Source organism: Hemitrygon akajei, chromosome 6 (genome assembly GCF_048418815.1).
Source record: "Hemitrygon akajei chromosome 6, sHemAka1.3, whole genome shotgun sequence".
NCBI classification, from domain to species: domain Eukaryota; kingdom Metazoa; phylum Chordata; class Chondrichthyes; order Myliobatiformes; family Dasyatidae; genus Hemitrygon; species Hemitrygon akajei.
The window spans coordinates 74,231,556-74,256,274 of NC_133129.1; the positions used below are offsets into that span (position 1 = coordinate 74,231,556).

The 24,719-nt window shown below is 39.6% G+C and overlaps 1 protein-coding gene across 1 annotated transcript in view; it reads right to left on the reverse strand.

The window, feature by feature from the left end:
* The window catches only part of LOC140729167 (phospholipid-transporting ATPase ABCA1-like), a 165,281-nt gene extending 140,910 nt beyond the window's left edge, over nt 1-24,371 (reverse strand). Inside the window, exon 1 of the mRNA XM_073048637.1 lies at nt 24,253-24,371. The gene's annotated coding sequence lies outside the window, so the exon portion shown is untranslated. The remainder of the gene's footprint in view (nt 1-24,252) is intronic.
* Nucleotides 24,372-24,719: the final 348 nt, after the last annotated feature.

The window sequence follows — 24,719 nt, forward strand, 5'->3', positions numbered from 1 at the left end:
CCTACCTGTCTTTACAAAACCCAAACACCAATCCTCCCACTTCTGAAGACTACTCACTGCCCTCTGAAAGAGCAGACAGAGTATGTGAGTTTGAGGATCAATTTCGGTTTGAGGCAGTATCAAAGCATTAAGGTAGTTGTGTATTACTATAATGACTGGATAGCCCAAAGACTTCTACAGCTAATTATATGCTTCTGAAGTATAAACAACGCTAGCAAGTAAGAGTGGTCAATGAAATCCACCATGATACTAGACAAATTCAGCCAGAAGATTGTCATGTACCACATTACAAAAAGATTCTGATCAGTCCATAATAATATTCATGGAAAATTAAAGTTCTGTTTCAAAATAAGTAACTTTCAAACTTTCTGGAGTTTCCTTATTCTGACCACAAGCAATGCACTTCTTTTATACCCTACACCCAGCTGTTCTGCTTAACTGACTCCTGACACCTGCTCCCCAAGATCTTTCCAAATACACATCTGGCTGTTCACTGCACGGGTCTAAGATTAGCATATGATACAAGACAGAGTCAGTTTAAATCGGACACACTAGATCTTGTTCAATTCCAGTGAACTATGTGGCAAAAAATGCTGGCAATAGGAAAATCCTTTTAAAAACCTTGCATAGTACAGTCGGCCCTCCTTATCCATGGGGGATTGGTTCCAGGACCCCCCGTGGATATCAAAAAGATGCAGATGCTCAAGTCCCTTATATAAAATAGCGTAGAATTTGCATAAAACCTACGCACATCCTCCCATATACTTTAAATCATCTCTAAATTACTTATAATACAGTACCTAATACAATGTAAATGCTATGTAAATAGTTGTTATACTGTATTATTTAGGGAATAATGACAAGTAAAAAAGATCTGTACATGAGACGTGAGGCGAACAATGTTCAAACAATTGAGTACTGGAATGACAATTACCAGGTATTCCTGAACCACGGTTGGTTGAATCCGCGCATGTGGAACCTGCTGATAAGGAGGGCCGACTGTATGGAATATGTTATGTTAAAACACTATTTTAAACTAATCTGAAGTCATGTGATAGCTGTGCAACCATTCATTTTTCTTGACTCTTATTTATTTTCATCTAAAGAGAAATGTATATTAATCTGACTAATTTAGACAACTTTGCTAATGTTAAAACTCTCTCAATACAAAGGTTTCTCTCCAATGTCTCAATTTTCTGAATGTTTGAATACCATTAACCTTTCAACAATTAAGAATGATATGATGTCATATTAAAATCAAAACAAGGTTATTTAAAAAAGGAAATCAGGAATTACTTTTTACATGGTTTTATTTGGAATTTTCTATGAGAAAGTCTGGGATAATCAAGCATCCTACACCTAAAATCAGGGTTTAATTTGGAACTAAGTTGGGTAAACAAATGGAGGTGACTTGCACATCTGCAATGAGGTGATCAAATGGCAGAACAGGCTTAAGGGGTGTTGCTATACTTATTTTGACATCAATCAACTTAACTTAACCTTGCTAAGGAATACCCAATCTTTCAAAGATTAAGTAAATATGTCATTCCTATAGTCACTGCATGTAGCACAGAAATCAAAGGTGTTCAAAAAAGATTGAGTTTGGGTCATCAATGCCGTCTTTCCCAAAGAAGGCAGTGGCAGTGGAGTCAGCAAGCTATGATACTGGGCCAGTTCCAAAAGCATGGTTCGGAGAACTTCACAACGAATGGAATGCATGGGGAATCTGTAAGTTCAAACAGTGGAGACATTTTTGGCCTTTCTGATGGTTTCATACAGGATAAAGACCTTCACCCACACAGAGATGGACTCCTTCATCTTGGTAACGGAAGTTGTGGAAGTTTTGCAATGGAAATGCTGAGACACATGGAGTCAGCGCGTTTACATTTCAACAAGTCCCGCCATGAAGCACAGAGTTCACTGAAAATGGATCACAAGTGCATTGATTAAAGATATTGTTTTGATTAGTTTTAGTTGGGGCAATATTATATACTTCAGTTGACAAAAGATTTACAAGCAGCAGCCCTGCATGTTAGGTATTCCACACTCATATTCTTGGGTATGGAATGCTTCTCCAATCAGAATTCCCCTTAGAACGCCTTCACCACAACTTATCATCCATTAATACCACTGTATCAACAACATTTAAGTATCAAAAGTTAGCTGGTCCATATTGAAAACGGATTCAATTTTAGAAATGATAGCCTGAAAAAAACTTGAATTTTTGATCAAAATGTTCCAAGTATAACCTTCTCTAGAAGGTTTCTATTTTGCTTTATTTAATTGGTTATTGTGATGTTCTCTGGCAAGGTCACTATTTATAGTGTATCGACAATTGAATCTGAATTAAGGAGGCAGTTAAGAATCAGCCACATTGGTAGATTTGGAGCTGATTATAGGCTAGACTTGGAAAGGACGGCAGATTTTGATCCCTGAAAGATGTTATTGAACAAACTGTGATTTTTTAACCATAATCTGGTAGATACATAATTACTATAACCAAAAATTTTCTTTCATCTTCTAATTTAATTATTTGAGTTTAAACTGACTGCTAAAGTGGGATTTAAACTTGTCTCTCTGGATTAACGCTGCAGACTTCTGTCCTCTGTAATGGCAGCTCAAAATTGGCTATGGTGCAGGACAGTGGGGGGCGGGAGAGAAAGTGATCAAAGTGTTAAGACATTTGAAGAACAAACTTGTTATTTGGCCTAATCAAACCATTTATAAGTCGGAAAGTTCGACTAACACACAGATTCATAGAACATGACGGGGAGAGAGGCCATTCTATCCATCATGTCCATGCTGACCAAATAAGATTAGCCTAATCCTACTTTCCAGATCTTTGTTCATAGTATTGTATGTTACAGTGGAGCAAGGTTGTATGTAACCTCCAGTCAGTGACTGAGGAATAAGTTGGTCTGTGCATTCATGTTTCTGTTGGGCAGGTGAAGATGCCACATAGAAGCTTTACGGGGATGTACCCATTAACTCATTCCTCAAATACAATGCAATCCCAATTGATGCATCACAAAATCTGTGCACAAGTGAAAAGAGTCCCGTCTCGGACAATGCTAACAAATACCATCTTCCTACTGGAAGTTCTCATGCTACAAGGAAGACTTCACAATAATAAATAAATTGTCTTAAAGACTTTGAGAACAAAAGGCACCTTCCAATGTGATGATACTATCTTTCCCTGCCCTCATCATCAGTGCAACCAACAAAACCCAGCTATTCCTGCCTATCTGTTGAACAGCAAGCAGATGGTCTTCACATCAAGGCTTGGTTTCTTACCTTCAGCCTAAAGAGATCTGGAACAGAAATCCTGACTGACAGAAAGGAAAGGACTCCTCTTCCACCCAGTTTAAATCACTTAGCTCCACCCCAATGGGTTTCAGAGCACACTATTCAGTAAATTTATTGATCAGATATCCAGGATAATCACTTTGCAATTATGCATTTATGTTACAGCAGCAGCACACACATCCCAGCGGAGTATCTCAGATACCAACCCAGGTTTCTGAGATGGATTTAGAGAGGCAGTACTTTTAAAAGGACATAGCTACACTGAATGAAATCTTTTACTTTAACATTAGCGTTCAGTTCCTCCAAGAGGACCACAAACGTCGTGGTTTGCAAGCTCGTGTGCCTCAATGACCAGCAGAGCTATGTTGGCTGGTGTCAGGGCTTTACGCTTCGGCTTTTGGTAGAGTTATCCATGCCAAATAGGCCAAAGGGTAGAGGCCAGACAAAGAGTGGTCCACTAGTCCTCCAGGTTCAGGGGTTCAGCTCAGGGCTAACAAGCCCAACTGGTAAAACAAAATTGTATGGAAATAGCAATGAAGAATCCTTCGACATCTGAGTGCAAAGGTATTCCTGAGCCTACACTAGGGACTTGCATGAGTGACAGCAGTGAAAACCGAGAGGAAGCTGCTGACATGATGATGAATACCACCAGAGATGGAGGACCTTCATTGCTGCCCTAAATTCCAGCGGCAAAATAAACAGTAAATAACATTCAATTGCATTAGACTATGGACTCTGGCAAGAACATGTGGCTCTGATAAGTTTCAAATGAGTAGTTATCTCTCCCTACTGAGATTAAAGGAACTCCAGTTTGTTCTGACTTTTTTGCTACTGATAATAATTAAGGGACTGCAGATCATATTAAAGTATAACAAACAATGGCTGTTGTTAAAACAAAACCATCTTGATTTTTCCCTTAAGTGGTTAAGAGATAAAATAGCCATTTCCAGCCCATAATGTGAGCTGAAATATGCTAAGCAGAAAATTAGCACTGACAAGTGTCGATGCCAATACTGACTCCACTTGTCCATGCGCTCTCCAAACATACACATTCTGTTCTGACTCTGTACTTTGTACTTGCAATTTCCATCACTTTCAGATATGTAACAGTGGTGCAAACTTACAGCAAGTTTCTGGCTCAACAACAGTAAAGACCCAGTTGGCAGCTGGTAAATGCATGATGCCAAGTGCAACAGGATGCACTCCATCTTCCGTCGTATCACTCCTAATTTGTATGATCCTATTGCAAATAAAACAATACTGAAGGTTGCCAGGACCCACGCTGAAAGCCACAAAATTCCTTCATTTTGTCTGCCTGTGCAAATCTATGCTTTGGCAATGTTTCCGCTGGAATAAGCAGCTCTTGTTCCACCTGAAACCTCACCCCAATATATATTGAAAGGATAAAAGTAGATCACTGTACTTATTTGACTAGTGGCATAGGCTTCTTTACGTTCTATTTACAGGATGTGAACAATGCTACCAAGGACAGCATTTATTGCCCCATTCAGAGGGCAACTGAGGCCCTCCATTAGTCAGGGTCAACCATGGACTTTGCAGCCCAGATGTCGACATGATACGCAAACCAGTGAAGTATGACATGGAGAGAAAGCTTTTGCTCATGCAGCAAGCTCACCCTCTTCACGTAGTTGATGAATCAAAAAGGAACGGAGGCTACCCATATAGTTCGGCAGCAGAAGCATCACAGGAGCTGCTAGTCAGTTTTAAACTTGATGCAGGACGGTCTTAGGGTCTCCAGCTCCGCATTTTCCTTCGGAGTTAACTCACAAAGCCTTCCCCATGTGTGGGTACAGCTGCAAAGAGTGTTAGTTTGAGATCACTCTTCTTTCTCTTAGATGAGCTGCCAACTATGACTGACAAGCCACACCTGCCCAAAGCAACTGGCGCTAAGGTGCTAGTAACTTGCTTTTGCCCTTTCTCCCTGGTTTAGCCAGGCTTACTAGCTAAGCCACATGTGAAGTTTAGGAGCAGGACTTGGTTGTCAAAGACCATTTAAGACGCATGCCACTGGGAGCATTTAATAGGTAGTGTAATCTTACTACCCCCACTGGCCAAAACAACCTTATGAAACCCAGTGGACAATAAAGAACTATGAACATTAGAATTTACATAGAACTGATTACTTATAAACATTAGAATTCAGATGCAAAAGATTTACATTCACATGTAGACATTATCAAAACAATTATTTTATAATATTTTCTTGACTTCATGGTCACTGACGTTGGGTTTTCATTTTAAATATTCATTTACTTGATTTCAATTCCTTAGCTACGTTGAGTGGAATGGTCCAAGTTTCCAGTTACATGCAAAGCAACATAACCACCATGATATCAAACACTCACCCAAGAGGAAAGTGGCAATCTCCCTTTAATATCCTATTTGAAAGAAGACACAACCAACAGTTCAGCAATCTCTCAGCGTTGCACCGATGATTAAAATCGTCTGCTTGTTGTGAGTCCTGCCAAAACATATCATCCTTCCTGCATTCACTGGATGACACAGTTGTGCCAATGCCAAGAATTTCCCAATAATGGATAATGACATAAACCAACCGTGTGGTCATTACCGCTGATTTCTTCCGTATCACTACTGCTTCCAAGTACTGCTTCAATGATTTATTTCTGAAAATTAATTTGATTGTAAGTGATCTGCTTCCTAAATTCAAAGTGAAGGGCCAGAGGAAGAAGAAAATGGCTTAATTCATGCAGGCATCCTTCAAGTTTAAGTTCAAGCAGAAGCTTAATCGTCATTCAACCATACACATGAATACAGCCCAATGTAACAACATTCCACTAGGGCCATGGTGCAAAATACAAAGCCACAGTCACACACAGCACACGTAATTATGACAGCAGAAGAAACATAGTTAGAAAAAATAATACTAAGAAATGGTAATAATATCACCCAAATTCCTGAGTGTCAAAGCCTATAGGTTGATAGGGCGTGGATGTTGTCTGGAGCCACGTCTCTGCAACAACAGCCTGCAGCAGTTGCTGATATCCTGCAAGAGCAGCTGCAGATGAATGCAAAAGAGCTTGTCTTCCCAGGAGCGAGAAATGGAGGACAGCTCCCATAGGAGGGGCCAGCCACCAACCCAGCGCAGAATCCGCAGTGAGCAGAGCAGTTCGGAATTGACTTACTGCTCATTTCTCACCAACGATTAGTGACAAAGATTACTGCTTTTTGAACACAAACTCACAGAACTGACGCTATGTAAAACTGCTCGCTCTGAGCATGGTATAGTGCAGGGGTAGGTGAGTATCTATTGGGATACTATGCTTATCCGGCCCGTGAGCAATTTTTCCTTATTCTGAGTGTTTCGCGCGACCACGCTGATGGACATGCATGGCGTCTTGTTGCACTGGCCGTAAGTTCTGTTTTGTTCCAAACCAAACACTGGTATATACGAATGACAGGAAGGCAGACTACCTTATTAATATGTATTAGATACTCTCCGTGCACGCGCAGGTTTTCAGATGGGATCGTTCAACTTTGTAAACAGAAACAGTGTCACTGTGTTTTAACAAGAAATCCACGCTAAATTTCCAGATATTTACATGTGATATGATACTTGCTGAATAATTCGTGTTTCTAAATAAAATCAAAGAAAAAAATCAGCTCGTTTTGCTGATTTTCGCTTGCATGCAATTAAGTTCAAGCTGCTTGCTACTCCATTTGATGTGGAAGTGGACACGGCATCAGAAATTTTTCAAATGGAATTGATTGAGATGCAGTGTGATGACATATTGAGATCAAAATTTCATTCTGAAAATGTGTCAGTGCTTGACTTCTATAGAAAATATATTCATCCAAGTGGGAAGTATCCGAACTTAGTGGACCATGCAAAAAAGATGGCATCATTGTTTGGCAGCACTTATCTGTCTGAGCAATTATTTTCAAAAATGAAGCACACCAAGAACCATTCAAGAACAAGATTGACTGATGCCCATCTGGATAATGTCTTGCTCTTGGAATCAACAAGTCTGACACCCAATATTGAAAAGCTTTCAAGCAACAAACAGCATCAAGTTTCACATTGACTTATTGACTGCATTAAAATTTTCTTTATTATACTTAATTTACCACCATTCAATGCATCGTTTATACATCTTATGTTTAAAGATTCTTTGTGTCCTTTTAATAGATTCAAAAGATGCCTTGATTGAAATAAACTGCAACTAAACTGAGTTCTTTGATTACTAATTGGCATCCTTGGTTAAGCACAAATGATTGTCTAGCATGCGTTATTCATTAATTTGAGGCAAAACATAACTAGATGTATTTAAATGGATAATTCCCATATTTCAAGTTTTTTTTATGGCATTTATCTGGCCTACTGTCAGCTCATTAATACGTGATCCAGCCCACAGAGGCAAAAAGGTTGTCGACCCCTGGTGTAGTGCTTAATGGCCATACAAGTGCTCATGACAGACTCTAGTTAGTACCTGTTTGGCAACATCCTCCTGCCAATTAAGTGGCATTTTGTTCCAAATAAACAAAGATAATCCTAGCAATTTCCTCAATTAGATTTTGTTCTTTGAGAGTTGTCCCAAATAAGCTGCTGTCCCCGTTAACTAATGGCCTAATTAAATGGAATCCACTGCATTTTGGTGATAGCTTTCACTTTGAGATTGGGATGCCCTGCTCATGAAATCCTCACTCAGGGTGTAACCTGAATCAACTTATTGATGTTGAGTATCAAAGGTTGCAATGTGCTGTTCCTCAACAGCACAATGTTGGTCCTCACACTTGGCCTTTGTTCTGTTTGCAGAAGTGATGGTGAGCTTTCAGATGTTTGCCACTATTTCTCCAACTGCTCACACCAACCAATCTGTCTGTGGCTTCCAATATCTATGCAGTAAGAGTGATATTGTTTGTGAACCCAAGCTCTTAACTTTATATTCATAGGTTGCCTGCATATCACATTTTTCTCACCTCCAGATCCACACAGCAACTCAAAAGCTGATGTTTTCAACAATTAGAAAACAGATTCAAGAACAGTATAGAGCAGGGGTTCCCAACCTGGGGTCCACTGACCTGTTGGTTAATGATAAGGCTCCATACCTCCATAGTTGCAAGTCCTATCCCTACTGCTGCCGCTGGAATACAATTGCACTGGACCTTCCCTGACAGTTTTATTTCATTAAGCTCAATGTCTGAATATTGTAGGTTCTCAGAAGAACAAATTCAGTTTTGGCAGACATCAGTTTGGTCATCCTCCCATTCCACAGCAACTGGCAAATATTCTCCCATAAGCTGAGTGCTCATTAAGAGGAGCATTTCTCCTGATAGTCAGAGATACAGTGGATAGTCAGCACAGCCCAGGCGACCAGATTGTGGCTTACCTTTAAAATTCACAACAGCTTGAAAACAGTGCAAAATATCGGTGGCCTACACTTTGATTGCTTTCAACATGCTTTGGCTTACAGTAGCTTAAAATGTAAGTTTATTATCATGTGCTTATCACTGTTCCTACCAAAGTTGCCCATCAATGTGTGCCAACAGCACTATTGCGATAATCTATTGCAATCCATGAATCGGGTATTTTTTGCATCAGACTATGTTTTGACAATGGATTGGTAATAGCACAGGTAAGGTGAAGGGAGATGATTAGCTAGCTATCTTCAGGCTTTCCCCACCAGTATAAAGCCAATTCTGAGTTTCCCCTCAATTACTGCTCAATGCACCCCATCTTGACATTTTAGGACATGAGTAGAATACCCAAACCTCATTCAGTTATATTAAGAATGAAAAGAGAGGTTGAGATCAGTTAGAGAAATCAAGTGACCAATATTTTCTGGCCATGGCTCACAATGACCTAGAAAGCAACACTCATGCCATGCATTTGGACACTGAATTTTATTTTGAGAACGATTCTACAATATTAACTGCAAACAGGTTTTTGTTTAATTATACCATTTTGAAAGGAACATGACGCTACAAATCAATTTGACTGAAAACTGACAACAAAAATAAATCACCAAGATTGATGTTGTGCTGCTGTTTCTTTTGGAAAACATTCAGGGCACTATGGGTTAGGTGGCACATATTGTCAATTGCATCTGGGCTCCAAAAGTTAAATTATGAAGGATAATACGCGTGCTGGCCACTTTATTAAATACACCCGTAAACTTGTGTGTTAATGCAAACATCTAATCAGCCAAAAACGTGGCAGCAACTCAATGCATGAAAGCACGCAATCATTGTCAATAGCTTCAGTTGTTGTTCAGACCAAACATCACAATAGGGAAGAAATGTGATCTAAGTGACTTTGGAATGATTGTTGGTGCCAGTTGGGATGGTTTGAGTATCACAAAGCTACTGATCTCCCTGGAGTTTTCATGCATAACAGTCTCTAGGAATAACATAGAACAGTGCAAGAAACAAAACGTCCAATGAGCAGCAGTTCTGTGGGTGAAAGTGCCCTGTCAATGAGAGGGGTCAGAGGAGAATGGCCAGACTGGCTTAAGCTGACAGGAAGGCGACGGAAACTCAAATCACCACATGTTACAACAATGGTGTGCAGAAGAGCATCACTGAATGCACAACACGTCAAGCATTGAGGTGAATGGGCTACCGCAGCAGAAGACAACAAACATACTTAGTGGCCAATTTATTAGGTACATCAGGTATTTGCAGATACTACGGGAAATGATGGGCAGATTGTGAGAAACTATTTTATTGGTTAGTGGTTCCAAAACTAGTTTAAAATTTGGAAACAACACTCTCAGGAATGATGACAGAAACTAATTCATCATCAGTGGTAAAAATCATAAGCTTTCCTAATGCTGGCTGAGTTGTGTATTTGAAGTCTGAGGGAAATGGATACTTGTTAGCTCAATCTAATAAACTACATGTCAAGATGGTTACAGGGATTTTGTTCATAGATCAGCTTCAATGAAAGCTGCAACAATCTTGAAGGACCAAATGGGTTAAAGTTAAGGCAGAGAGGTTTAGGGGAGACATCAGGGGTAAGTTTGTTTGTTTTTTTTTACACAGAGGGTTGTGGGTGCCTGGAACGACTTGCCAGGGATGGTGGTGGAGGCAAAAACATTAGGGGTATTTAAGAGGCTCTTGGACAGGCACATGGATGAAAGAAAAATAGAGGGTTATGGGGTAGTGTGGGTTTAGTACTTTTTTTTTAAGGAATATATGGATCAGCACAACATCAAGGGCTGAAGGGCCTGTCCTCTGCTGTATTCTAGTGTCTAGTGTTAATTCATTTCAACAATAGTATGCGCCTAATGACTCAGAGCCAATTTCAAAATGAAATGGCTCTACAGATAACAGGAATCAGAGACATTTCTAGGAGAACAATAAAGTTCATATTTTCATTATTCATACAAATTGTACTCTGGCTTACTAATATCCAACAGCTTTCTTAATGGGATGTTAAAGAAATTTATTTGACAAAAGGAATATGGATCAAAGCACGTGCTGACCTATAACTGGAGATGTGCAGCAGTATGAAATGGTAGAGCTGACTTATGGGACTATGTGGACATTTCCTATCCATTTTTATTAAATTTGTAGAACTTTTTATTAAATAATGGTTAAAAAGTTACATTAACAAAAACTGGGAATTATTCTTTAAGCCACTCTGTAATATTAAATCACTGCAGTGCAGTTTTGCACAACCATTTTAAACCCACCAGGAAATCACAGGAAGACCTTGTTTATGTACTGGAACCTCTGGTCTGCAGTTTTTAATATTTTTTTTAAAAGTGGAAACTGTTTCCTGTTTTCTTAAAGACTCATTGTGACGATACTGTTAGTGGTGGAATAACAATTGAAAAATGCAGGAATAAGTCACATTTATGTCCAGCGAACTGTCTCATCATAAAAGTTTTCCTTTGACCCTGTGGACACATAAAGAGCCATTTCCAAAGATCTTTAAAAATTAGCTCTATTTGTCACACCTGTATCAAAACATAGTGAAATGTATTCTTTGCATCAACTGAATGTGCTGGGGCATTCTTCAAGTTTCACCTTGGTTCCAGCACCAACGTAGCATGCCTACAACCTACTAACCCTAACCCGTACAGGTAATTCTTTGGATTGTGAGAGGAAAGCAGAGCAGCAGAGGAAACACACGTGGTCATGGGAAGAACTAGCAGTCTCCTTACAGACAGCAGCAGGAAATAAACCCCTATCTTCCCATCACTGGTGCTGGAAAGCATGACACGAACTATTACATTACTCTACTACCCTAACTCCTTACAAAAAGTAACAGGAACATATTAATGTATTCATTATAAAAACATCACTATATGAAATAAAAATGTTTTGCTATTTATCATAGTAGGGTGCCATGCTTTGAGAAAACACTCAAATCGGCTAACCAGCTCTTTGGTAATTCAGTGCTAGTATATTGGAGCAAACATTATCTTTAAAGAGACCCTAATTTAGCAGTTTAATTATGAAAAATATGTTGATATATTCTTGTATGAAGATAACATCTCTTCAAGCTCAATATAGCCAAAATTTAATTGAACAATAAAAAAAAGTCTCAATAAAATTGTGACTTTAAAAAAAAATTCTGACTGGTATAATGGGCAATGAAACATAGAAAACCTACAGCACAATTCAGGCCCTTTGGCCCACAAAGTTCTGCCGAACATGTCTCTACCTTAGAAATTACCAGGCTTACCTATAGCCCTCTATTTTACTAAGCTCCATGTACCTATCCAAAAGTCTCTTAAAAGACCCTATCATATCCGTAATACGACTTAAAGCAAAAATAAAGTTTTGCTTTAAGTCAGATAAAATGTTCAAATAACTTTAGTTAAAAGCTATTCAATTAAAATTGCCCTTATAGATTAGATAGTTAGCCAATGTACTGTCATTAATTTTTAATTAATTCTAAGAACTAAAGGTTCCACTTTAAAAATGTACAGTTGGCCCTCCTTATCTGCGAGTTCTGCATGCGCGAATTCAACCGACCGTGCATTGAGAAAACCCGGAAGTGCTCTTCCAGCACTCGTTGTTTGAGCATTGCTCACCTCGTGTCTCGTTCGTTCGCTACTTTGCTCCTTTGAAAAAATGGCTCCTAAAAAGCAATTACATGGTCAAAGCAATTCCTCAAAGGCTAAGGGGGAGCGTAAAGTGCTACCTCTCGCCAAGGAAGTAGAAATATTAGATCTTTTGAAAAGTGGCAAATTCGTGGAAGTGTTAGTGCTGCCCCTACAATGGCAAAAATGGTCTCTCTGGTTTGTGATAAAGTGCTTGCGAAGACTGAGAAAGCATTAAGTGTGTGACTAGAGGACATGTCACAGAAGCACATCCTTGTTGATGGCCAAATTATACATGAAAAAGCTCTTAGTCTCTATGAGCACTACTGTGATGGGGTTGACGAGAGCGAGAGAAAAGAGTTTAAGGCTAGTAAGGGATGGCTGGCTAGCTATGTAAAGCGCTACAGCCTCAAGAACGTAAAGATCATGGGAGAATCGGCAACGGCTAATGCCGAAGCCGCAGCAGTGTTCCCAGAGGAGTTCCAGAAATTCATAGAAGAGAAATGCTGCCTTGCAAGATTTGTTTGATGATGCAAAGGAAAAGAGACAGCTTCCCATAACAATTCTTCTAACTAAAGCATCTGCAATTCTGAAGTCTCAGCATTCAGCGCTTGAAGCTCCTCAGCCCTCAACCTCCACAGTTCCTGACTGTAGTATTATTGAGCCTCCTCCAAAGCATCCTTATTCCCTAAACAAGACAGTGTAACAACTACTGTACAGGTATTACAAGTTTTACTCGTTGTTTGATCATTGTTCACCTTGCGTCTCATTCGTTCGCTGCTTTTGTTGTGAGCGAGAGGAACATATACAGTTTTTTTTCTAGTCAATATTCCCTAAACATGACAGTGTAACGACTATTTACATAGCAGTTACATTGTATTAGGTATTATAAGTAATCTAGAGATGATTTAAAGCATTCGGGAGGATGTGCATAGGTTACATGCAAATACTACGCCATTTCATGTAAGGTATTTGAGCATCCGCGTTTTTTGGTATCCGCGGGAGGTCCTGGAACCGATCCCTCGCGGGTAAGGAGGGCTAAAATGTTATAAGACTTAATTAACCAAATTTTGTGGAGGAGAAAATGAAAAGCAGAAAATGTTGAAAACACTCATCAGTTCAGACAGCTGTGTAGAGAGAAGCAGAGTTACTGTTTCAAGTTAAACTCCTTTCAGAATCTTTATTTCTGTTTCTCCATCTCAGCTTCTGAGTATCCTTACGCACTTCCTATTTTTATTTTGTCTTTCCAGTACCTTCATTTATTTTTAAGTTTAGAAGAGGAAGACGTCTGCATTCTGTATTTTCAGTTACGCCACAATCAGTTTTGTAGGTTTTATCATTAACAGTGTCAATAATTTGAGTTCTAATTAAGTCACTGAAGCAAACCTATTTTAATTATGATCCATGCCTTTTATAAATACTGACATTGGTAGTTTAAAAGTAATTCTTCTAACAGATGCTGAAAGAATTTGGTCAGATGTGTCTCCGAACTTGAAAAACTGATTTTATGTCCAATGAAATGAATGAAATGATTACAGTGGGCCAACAACTTCCCACGTAGGTGTGCCTATTACAGCCAGTAAATCAGTCCAGAAACTCCGTCAAAGACCAACGTTTTCTATGGCTTCTAAGAATTCAGTACTGGCCTTAGAAGGTGCTGCACTTTCAGAAGTGTGGTCTTGGATAAGTCTTTAAAATGACACGCCTTCTGCCCTCTTGGATGGGTTAAAGACTGATGCTACCCTGTGAAAACATAGTTCCTCCAAGTATGCCTGATGACAGGCATTCCCAGAACTGCGTGGGCTCATTCACTCCTTACTGTTCCAAAAAGGAAGGTGTGGTGATGGGATAACACGCAGAGCCGCGGGGAACTAGATTGTGGGCAAAGGAAGCACTGCACAATGCATGACATGAGTTGTGGCATGCCTGACAGTGAAATTATGTCACGTGCAGAATGCAGATTACTCAGCTGAGTTTCGACATTGAGGCAAAATCACTTCTAAACAGAGAGAAGATGCTCCCATTTGTACATGGTCTAGGGAGCTGAAGGAAAGTTTCAAAGTTTAGTGAAAAAGATATTGGAGAAGGAGATTCTTTTCTGCATTGAATGTAACTCTGCTTAGGGACATACCGCTTTTGTACAGATGGTTGAGACAGAGTCAAACACAGCTTTCAGAAAGAATTGGATTTATCGTTCAAAGGAACATGCAGGGTTATAGCATAACGGAGCTGAGAATATAATGGTGGCTTTACTCTACTAGGAGCGGGCATTGAGGTAATGGGGCAACGTCTCCATGTCCCATGATTTTAAAAGAATGTCATTCAGAGTTCACAAGAGAGTCAGTGAACTTTCTTGTGCTGTGGTCAGTATTTATCCCTCAACCAACATGACTGAATCAATTATTTTATTTACCTAGCGATACAGTGCAGAACAGGCCCTTCCGGTCCAACCAGTCACACCACCCAGCTGCCCACCCATTTAACCCTAGCCTAATCACAGGACAGTTTACAATGACCAATTAAACTACTGACCAGTGTGTCTTTGGGCTGTGGGAGGAAATCGGTCCCACCCTCAGGAAAGCTATGCATTCACAGGGAGGAGGGAGAAGCTCTTTACAGGGTTATTATGCTAACATGGAGAGGATAATACTTCAAAAAATGTAATTTACTGTAAGTATCCTGCAATATTATCAGTGATGTATAAAAGCAGGTCAACCTTACTTCATCATCATTTTTAACCTGTGGAAAAATAGTTACAGTTAGGGATAAGCAAACAGGCACAGAATTCTATTGATTGAACCCCATTCATTCTCTTGCTTTGGATCAAGTATTGCATGTGAGCCCAGTACTTCACTTAAAAGTTCAGCCCCCCCCCCAACTTCTAAAATGTTTCTCAATTGGTACTGCTAATTTTCATCTAATTAGATAGAGTCAATCCACCACATTCCTAAAGATTGCTTGATTTTTTTTTAAAACGATGCCCAAAATTGAGGTCTTGATCCACGGGAGTGTCAGGATGAATGGGGAAGAAGGTCATGGGACGATGGTTCGCAAACATATCAGGTCTTTTTTTCATTGCAGTAGATCAAAAGTACTGAGCTAAGCACTAATTTATTCTGGCAAACAAACGATGTTATCAAGTTTTGATTGTGTAATTATCTCTCATGGTTGCTCAGTTATCACATGCAAGTTAAAGTCTTCTTACATGGGTCACAATATAAAGCAATCTGAAATGATTGTGCTGTACCATTCAGCTTCACATCAACTAACCAGGAATCAGGGATTCACAAAGGGTAGAGGATTAAAACAAAAATAAGTTATTGTCACAAGCATATCTACATGCAAAAGTCATTAAATTATCTCCCCTTCTTTGCAATTTAACCAGTACACTCAGAAGTCCATAAGCTCCAACTTCTTTCTGTCTCAGCAATTCATTTCACAACCAAATATGTTTCTCTATACTAACATAATATATATCTCTGAACTATTGTAGGACTGCCTTAGAGATTCCAGTGATGTATTTTTCCTCAGGGTCTAATTCTGAACCTCTAAGAGGACCACAACCTTGTCACATTGTGGAGGCTTGCATGCCTTAATGACCTGGAGAGCTTTGCTGGCTGGAGTCATGGCCTGTGCTTTGGCTCCTGGTAGGGTTGTCCATGCCAAACAGGTCAAAGGGTAGAAGCCAGGCTAAGCATGCTCTAGCGGACCTTCAGACAGAGACAGAGGACCTTCATTGTTGCCTTAAACGCCAGCAGAGTCATGAACAATAAGTTACTCACAAAGCCTTCCCCATGAGTGGGTATAGTCACAAGGCAGTGGAGGTTTGAGATCAGAGTTTTCCTTCTCCTAGGTGAGCTGCCAACCATGTCTGACAAGCCCCATCTGCTCCAACTGGCAGCTCCTGCAACACAGCCGATGCCAGACTGTATCAGTCTCTCCTGTTCCTTTGAATTTCTGAGCTGCATGGAGGGGGGCAGTCTGCTGCATGGGCAACAGCTTGCACTCCATATTGTACTGCCCTGGCTTATGAAGACAGCCAAGCCACAACATCCATGGTCAACACTGATCAACGGAGATCCTACTAAAACTCTGTGCATTGTATTAATCTACAGTCCGAGAGACCGGTTTACATCTTCACTAAACAAGTTGACTTGCACATGTAGAGCAAGCTAAGTTCTCATTTATAATTTGAAGGCACTACATTACGAGAGGCATTGTCATCCGTGTAAGGTACTGTACATCAACCACTTGCTAGCTGTTAATTCAGCTGGTTATTGAACCATAGATTGTGATTGCACAATGGAAGCCATTCACCACATCGTGCCATCTTTACTCAATTTACCATCTTCCTGTCACTCTTTCCCAAAGGGCCTTTCATTTCATTTTTCAATCCAATTCCCTTTGGTAAGTTACTCTTCCTTCTACCATTCTATCTCATAACAAATCTGCCTTAAAAAGATTCTTCTTCCCTCCTTAGTCGTTTTTACCAATTATCTGTGTTCTTCAATTATCAACCCATCTGCAGGTATAACCAGTTTCTCTGTGAAAATGCAATATCCTTCACAGTTTTGAGCATTTCTACTAAGTTCCTTCTCAATCTTCTTCCCAGGCCTAAGGACAATTCAGGCTTCTCCAGCCTCTACACATAACTAAACCCTGGTATCATTCTGGTGAATCTACTCTGTATAATATCTAAGCTTTGACACTGGCTGGAACTGAAAACACTTGGTCTCAAATGGAGTACTGTGTGCAGTTCCAGGCATAACCTCCATGCTTTTGTATACCATTATTCTCTGATGCTAACATGATGTGACCTTTTTAAATAGCCTTCTCAACTCACCTGCCATTTTTGAAAACTTGTGCCCTGTTCATCTGCTGATCATGTGCTGACAGTGCTTACAGACGCTTTATGAGGGTCGAGGGAAGTGTGGAAGGGATATAGAGTAGGTCCATTTGACATCCTTGACCAACATCATAAAAATCAGATTAAATTTAATTATCAAGCAACTAACATTGAATTTTGCAGGTCATTGCTTTGCCTCCAATAATGAGACCAACCAGATTTCAAAAAAAAAGTAACTGACAGATTGGGAAAATTTAGAGATGTTGCAAAGACGAGAAAAGACACTGTATTAAAATTGTTACAGACAAAACGATTCAACTCAATAATGTGTATATTGAAAACATTGCTTTCAATCAACAAATTCAGTGTACTAATTGGTAGAATATCATTGCAGCAGGGAATGTGACTCACAGTTCTAAATAGCCCTGGTTAGATCTTCACCTCTGGTGCTCCAAAGTAGAGTTTGCACGTTCTCCATGTCACTGTGTGAATTTCAGCTGAGGACTCCAGTTTCATTCCACATCCCAAAGATGTGCTGGGAGGTGGGTTCGTTGGCCACAGTGTATGGGTGGACAGTAAGAGAACTGGGGAGGGGCAGAGGTGTCAATGAGCATGTGAGAGAGAATATGTTGCAGGGGGGTAAGTAGGGGAATGGGACTGATGGGATTGCTTTGAAAGTCAGTGTATATTTGATGGACTGAGTCACTTCCTTCCCAGTGGTTTGTGATGAACACCGGCAACAGCTCACCTATTTAACCCTAGCCTAATCTCAGGACCATTTACAATGACCAATTAACCTACCAATCTATGTGTCTTTGGAATATGGGAGGAAACTGGAGCACCCAGAGGAAACCCATGTGCTCACGGGAAGAACATACAACCTTTCTTACAAACGACTGAAGGGAAATAATCAAAAAAGCTTCAGAAAATCAAGAGATTCTGTCCTGGTCAAATGCCTCAAAGGCGTTAATGTGCTCAGACATTGACTATCTTGGTGTGAAGCACAAAATCCTCATTTAATTGCATTAACATCATTGATCTGAGATCAAAATCACAGATTCTCCTATTCTGAATCATTAAGTTGGACCATCTGATTCCTTCTTCTCCCGAGTTCCACACATCCCCCATGGGACTCTTAACCCAATTTGTACACTCTCCCAGTGTTGACATACAGGTGAGGTACACTAAACTCCATACCACCATTTAGCAGTGGACACAGAAGAGGAAGTAGATTCCCTCTCATAAACACACATACCCTATAATTTACCATCAGCCGACGTTCATCCAGTTGTGCTTCACCTATTGATGCACCATCAATAACTCTCTGAGACGTGAGGCGAGATATCGGCTTTTATTGACTGGAAGAAAGAACAAGCAGCAATTGACCACCATGCTACATCCTGGAGACTGAGAGGCAGGGCTCAGGCCCCAATCGCCTTTATACCGGGGTCCGTGGGAGGAGCCACAGGAGCATTCAGCAGGGGGGGCGTGTCCAGACAGGTATATGTAGTTCACCACACCTACACTGTTAGATCCTGAACTCCAACAACCTCAACTCTAACTCCAACCAAAAGGTGCAAGTAGTCAATGGTTACGCCATCTAGATGCAACCATCTTGTTGAATGCCAAACCATTAAGGCAGCCAACACTCCAAGCCCCAGTCATCCAAAGTAATCCAAATAACAGCTCAAACAATTCAGTTTTTGTCCAATAGTCAGAATGATACCAATAAGCCGAAAGCCAATTCGCAAATGTAAGTACTATCTCTGTTTCATTAGGGAAATTGCTACAGTAGGGGCACTGCTCGTTTACTAACCCTGAAATGGCGACAAGTGAACCAGATACAGCTTCAAAGTCTAGCATAGCAGCTGGACAACCCAAAGTGAAATAATTTTAACAATCCAGAATAAAATAATTTCTATGCCGGTGCTCATGAAGCTACCACACTAGCAGATAAAACATCCCACACAGTTCATTATTGGCCTTTAAGGAAGGAATCTGTTGTTCAGAAACACTGTGATGAGGCAGATTCTTAACTGCCCAACAACCCGCCCAGTTGCCAAGAAAGCACATGCCAGTGAGGCCCACATCCTGTTCCAAGATAAAAAGAATCACGACTGTGGCTCTGCAAGTCAAAATATCCTCATCTGAATTGAGAAATTGAGGGTTCAAGACTTTAGAAACTTAGGAACAGAAACTTGGGTTGAGTATCAGCAAAGTACTGATAGAGTCCTGCCGTGTCAGAGGCAGTTGCCTCCGAACATGATAAAGAACTGAGTTTGTTAATGTAAAATTCTAATGTAGTGTTACACTACCTATCAAAGGAGAATGTAATTGGTACAGATTATTATTTAACACTTTGGGACATCCTCGATTTACTTAAAGCATTATACAACATCGACTCTTTTTTTCTGAGAATAACTGAGGAATGAAATGTCAGCAATCAAACTCATTTACATTCGAAAAGCACGTAAATAAGATGTCACTTTTTTAAAATTGTTCCCAAATAACTATTCAACATACACCGTAGTATGTTTAACCCACAGCTACATAATAAATACCTTATTGGAACAAAGGAAGGGATTCTTCCACCTGACTGTAAAATTTTATATACACCTAATAATACATTAAATATTGAACAGAAAACTGCTGGTCTGAAATGTAGGGAGGCACAAATAATACAGCACGCCTAATTATCATGTCCTCGATGTTCTCTTCGACCAAAAGAAACACGTAATCTCCTGAGAAAGGTGAAGAATAGATAAAAGAATCCTAGAGCAAGGCAAAGACAGTATTGTTCGGGGAAATTCCTATCCAGTTCACTGAGACAAATTAACTGTGAACATGAGCGACATACCCAAACAATACATATATCTTTTCCATAAACTGCAAAACTAGCCACAACAAGGAAATCTCTCAGCTCCATTTTGTACTTTTGCAACAAATCCACCCTCATCACACAATCTGTCAACTTATTCCCAGTGTTGTAAACTTCTTGTGCAAGTACAAATCCCTGGCAATTAGGCTTCCTTGGCAGATAATCACAATGCCTCATTTTCTGTAAACTGCCTAATTGTAATAGTCTGTCCACACAGACACAGTTTCTTCTACATTTTGCATGATTGATTTACATTGCCCCAAGATCTACCACTACAAGTACCAATACAAAAGTGCTTTTCTGTAATTTTTGTCCTAACCCCTACATAATACTTTATGTGCATGGATCAAAATCAAACTTTGAATTCCAAGCCTCACCTGGGCTTTACAAACAGACTAGGATTCTTTAATTTTGCATTGCAACTTCCACACCACCCTACTCTTTTACAAACAAGAGAAAATATGCAGATACTGGAAATCCAAGCAACACATGCAAAATGCTGGAGGAACACAGCAGGCCAGGAAAAGAGTACAGTCAGCATTTCAGCCCGAGACCCTTCAGCAGATCCTTTATCTGTTTCTGCTGTGATTTCTCTGCAAAATTTGTGCACCAAGAACTACCCATGGTTTATCAAAACTAGGGCTCTTTCTTACTTAGCAGATAAACTACACACCTGGTGTGCAGATACACTGCATTAACACTAAACATTATATGTAGTTCATATTGTTTCAGGCTTTTACCTCAGCTCACTTTCTCCTAAAAACCTTATCCGTGGCTTTATTGCCACTAGATTCAATTATTTTAGTGTACTCATGACCGGTATTCTATTATACAATCTTGTTAAACTTGACTGCATCCAATTTTCAGTTCTTTGAACATAAATTTGTTCAATAAAAACAAGAAAATTTGCAGACACTAGAAATCCAAGCAACACACACACACAAAAATGCTGAAAAAACTCAGCAGGCCAGACAGCATCTATAGAAAAGAATAAACAGTCCATTTCTCAGGTGGAGACACTTCATCAGGACCGATGAAGGGTCTCAGCCCAAAACGTCGAGAACATGAGATGAAGAGTCCTTGAAATTGAGTTCATAGGCTGTGGGAAAAGTTCAGCAGGCTGCTTTGGCTGCTGATTTCCTCCAGCATTTTGTGTGTGTTGCATAAATTTGTTCAAATTTTAGTCAGCCACTACCTCACTATTCTCTATCTCACCTATTACTGTAAACGTCGAAGGCTCTTCAACCTTCCAAGATATCAGTCACAGAGTCAAAGATATACAGCAAGGGAACATGGCCTTTGTTCCACCAAGTCTACGGCAATCATCAACCAATCTTAAGATTCAAAGCTCAAAGTAAATTTATTATTGAAGTACATATACTATACATCACTATATACAACCCTGAAATTTGTTTTCTTCCAGCCTTACTCAGTAAATCCAAGAACCATAACAGAATCAATGAAAGATCGCACCCAACAGGGCAGGCAGACAACCAGTGTGTAAAAGACAACAAACTGTGCATGTACAGAAGAATAATAATAATAATAATAATAATAAACAATAAAAACTGAGAACATGAGATGAAGAGTCCTTGAAATTGAGTTCATAGGTTGTGGGAAGACTTCAGTGATGGGGCAAGTGAAGTTGGGTGAAGTTATCCCACTGGTTCATGAGCCTGATTGTTGAGGGGGTAGTTACAGTTCTGGAACCTGGTGAAGAGAGTCCCCAAATATATAGCATAAATGCATAATGTGATATTTTTAAGAAGCCATGTTGTGAGCCTCTAACAAACTTTTCTTGATGTTCATTTTGTATCATCATTTTAACTGCACCCACCCTGTTTTAATGCTAACGTTGTACTATGAGAAGTTATTCTTTAATAGTCTAACAATTTTATAATAACTGAAATCTAGCTACTGTAGCTTTGATATGCTTTTCAAAGTGTAATTATGCTTTTATCTCATAATGTTTATTTTGTTGCTTATTTTAAAATTATATTATGTATAAACTATGTTAATTTAAGTTTAGAGTAACATATCTGTCATATTTGAAATTCACAGTCTTGCTGTGGTTAAAAAAAGCTAAATTTTACATATGCTTATGACGACCATGAACTTGAACTTCAACTGATTTCATAAACCCCCTTCCAATCTAAGGCAACAGTCTCTTTAACCAGCGAGCTATTAATTTTAGAAGCTAGTAGCCCATATCTATTTGAGAAACCAGGTGGTAATATCCTAAAACAGGGGCTTCCAATCTTTTGGATGCCATGGAGGAATGCCATTAAAAAAGGGGTCCATGGACCTCATATTGGGAAACCCTGACCTAACATGTAGCATCACTTTCAAATTAAACTGCATCAACTTTGTCACCTTTGACTGGAAACCGCATTACTAGTAACTGAGTCAGCTGAAATTACTGATTAAGAATTTCTATCTTATTCCGATAGTTTACCAGTTGTTGCCCTGGAATGTCTTTTACCAGCCCTTTGGATTTTTTTTTTCATCTACCAGAAATGGTCTCAGTAAAAGTAATTCTCTCATTGCTGATAGTACAAAAGGAACAAGGGAAAAAATTCTATAATAACTATCTATAATGGACGTTAGGAATGGTGTTTTATAAATACATAACCTAATTTAATAACTTAGTGATTTTTTTGTCTTCAATCGGCATACTGGTTGCTTCAAAAGTGATTTGTTCTCTTCACCGGAACCAGCATCAATCCCAATCATAGAGTTACAATCTAAAATATACTATCTAAAAAGGGGGTGGATATATACTTAATGCTATCTTTCCACTGCGATCCAGACACATTTTTGAAAAAGTAATATTTCCAAGGCTAGGGGAGCTGAAAAGCGCTTTAGAAAAGAATATTTAGATACAATACGCTAAATTTCTCCTTCGGTCAAGTACTGTGTGACTTTGCTTTAAATAAGTGTATCAATATGCAAAAATATATATTTTGTCTTTGAATCCAAGTACCTAATAAATTATTAAAATTATAATATCAGACAATTATTACAAGAATTGCATTTTTAAAGCACTTCACTTGACAGAACCACAGTTTTTAATGCTACTTTTAGACACTTTATGAATTGGTGGGAGAAATTTCCCATATGGCTGCTCAGATCCCGAGAAGAGGGAGCAAAGTGCTAAGACGGTAAGACTGTTAAGACACAGGGTTCAGAAATGCAGAGTTTCAATAATGTCACCTACAGGCTCCCTACCTTTCTCTTGCAATCAAGATGACAAGCAACAAGAATAGCAATATAAAAAATGACCGGAAACGAGCCAGTTTATGTTCTCTGAACTCATTAGGGTCTGTGTAACCAGCTAAACCTGCGAAAGGGTTAAATAACTAAGCTATAGGCTATGGTGAATAAGAAAGATGCTGCCCTCTACATAACAACCGCACACTTTCTGTCCTTCAACACCAGCAGCCCCCTCACACTTAAGTTCAGCCCGTGTTTTCTTTACACGAAGTCTTGCACCACCCGCACTCCCCCCCAAAAAAAAATCAGGTATATTGCAAAGGGAATAGAATAAAGTAAGGGAAACGGATTAAAAATTTTTGGTTACTTTTTACAGCCTCCTCTTTGCAATTCGGCACAGGTCACTGGGGTCCGGCTTTACTCTTTCCACAAAAAATTCCTAGTTTCTCTGCCCCAATTTCCACACCCAGCTTAGAAACAAACAGCGGGCTAACCAAACCATTCCCTCACCAAAGCTAACCCGGCTTCTAAGTTCAATGTGTCTCATTTCGAAATAATTTAAAAAAACAATTATACATAAACAGACATACAAAATCATACAATTAACTGGGACTGCTGCAAGTAATCCCGACCAACTAAAATTAAAAATGAAAATTCCCACACTTATGATGAAACAGGATGTCTATAACCAGTTTTAAGTGATGAGAGCGCAAGAATATGTAGAGATCGGTAACAACTCATCAACAAAAATAGATTTCCTTTCTACCACTTTTTTTTCTGCAAAGTTTAATCCACAGATGCAAACAACAAAATCTTTTGCATTAATTTCAACCCGAAGAGGGACATTTACTCCGACTCGAACTCGCTGTGATACCAAGAAACAAACATTCACATTCTCGTTTTAACCAAGGGAGCTGCATCAACGTTATTTTTAAAGAGAACCGACTTAATCAATAAATTGCAGAATCTCTAACCTTTCTCCTCCGGTTTGTTGTCAGTTCCGTTTCATTTCCAGTAAGAAATCCCTGTGAATGTATACGAAAGTCTGCCGGTTGCGCGATCTCTCTTGTGCGTGAGCCTCTCTCTGTTGGAAGTACAAGAGACTTTTTTTTTAACCTCCAGTAGCTCCTCTACAGCTGATCAAAATCTCGAGGTTACTATCGGTCAGACGCCCTGCTCTCGCTGCAGTCTCTTGTTTATGTGTCGCTATCTGCTCCAGGAAGCACGTGGAGCACAAAAGGGAAGAGGAAGACTGAAAGCGGCTTTACCAAGGGACAGAACTTCTCTCGGTGTGAGGTGGTTGTGCGGTGGGGCACTGGGGCACAGGACAGAAAGTAAAGTGAGGTCCCACTGTTAATCTGCAAAGCAGCAGATGTAAAACATCGCCGTTCATGTTGCAAAAGGAGCATACTTGTGTTAATATGCAAGTAGAACAATGTTT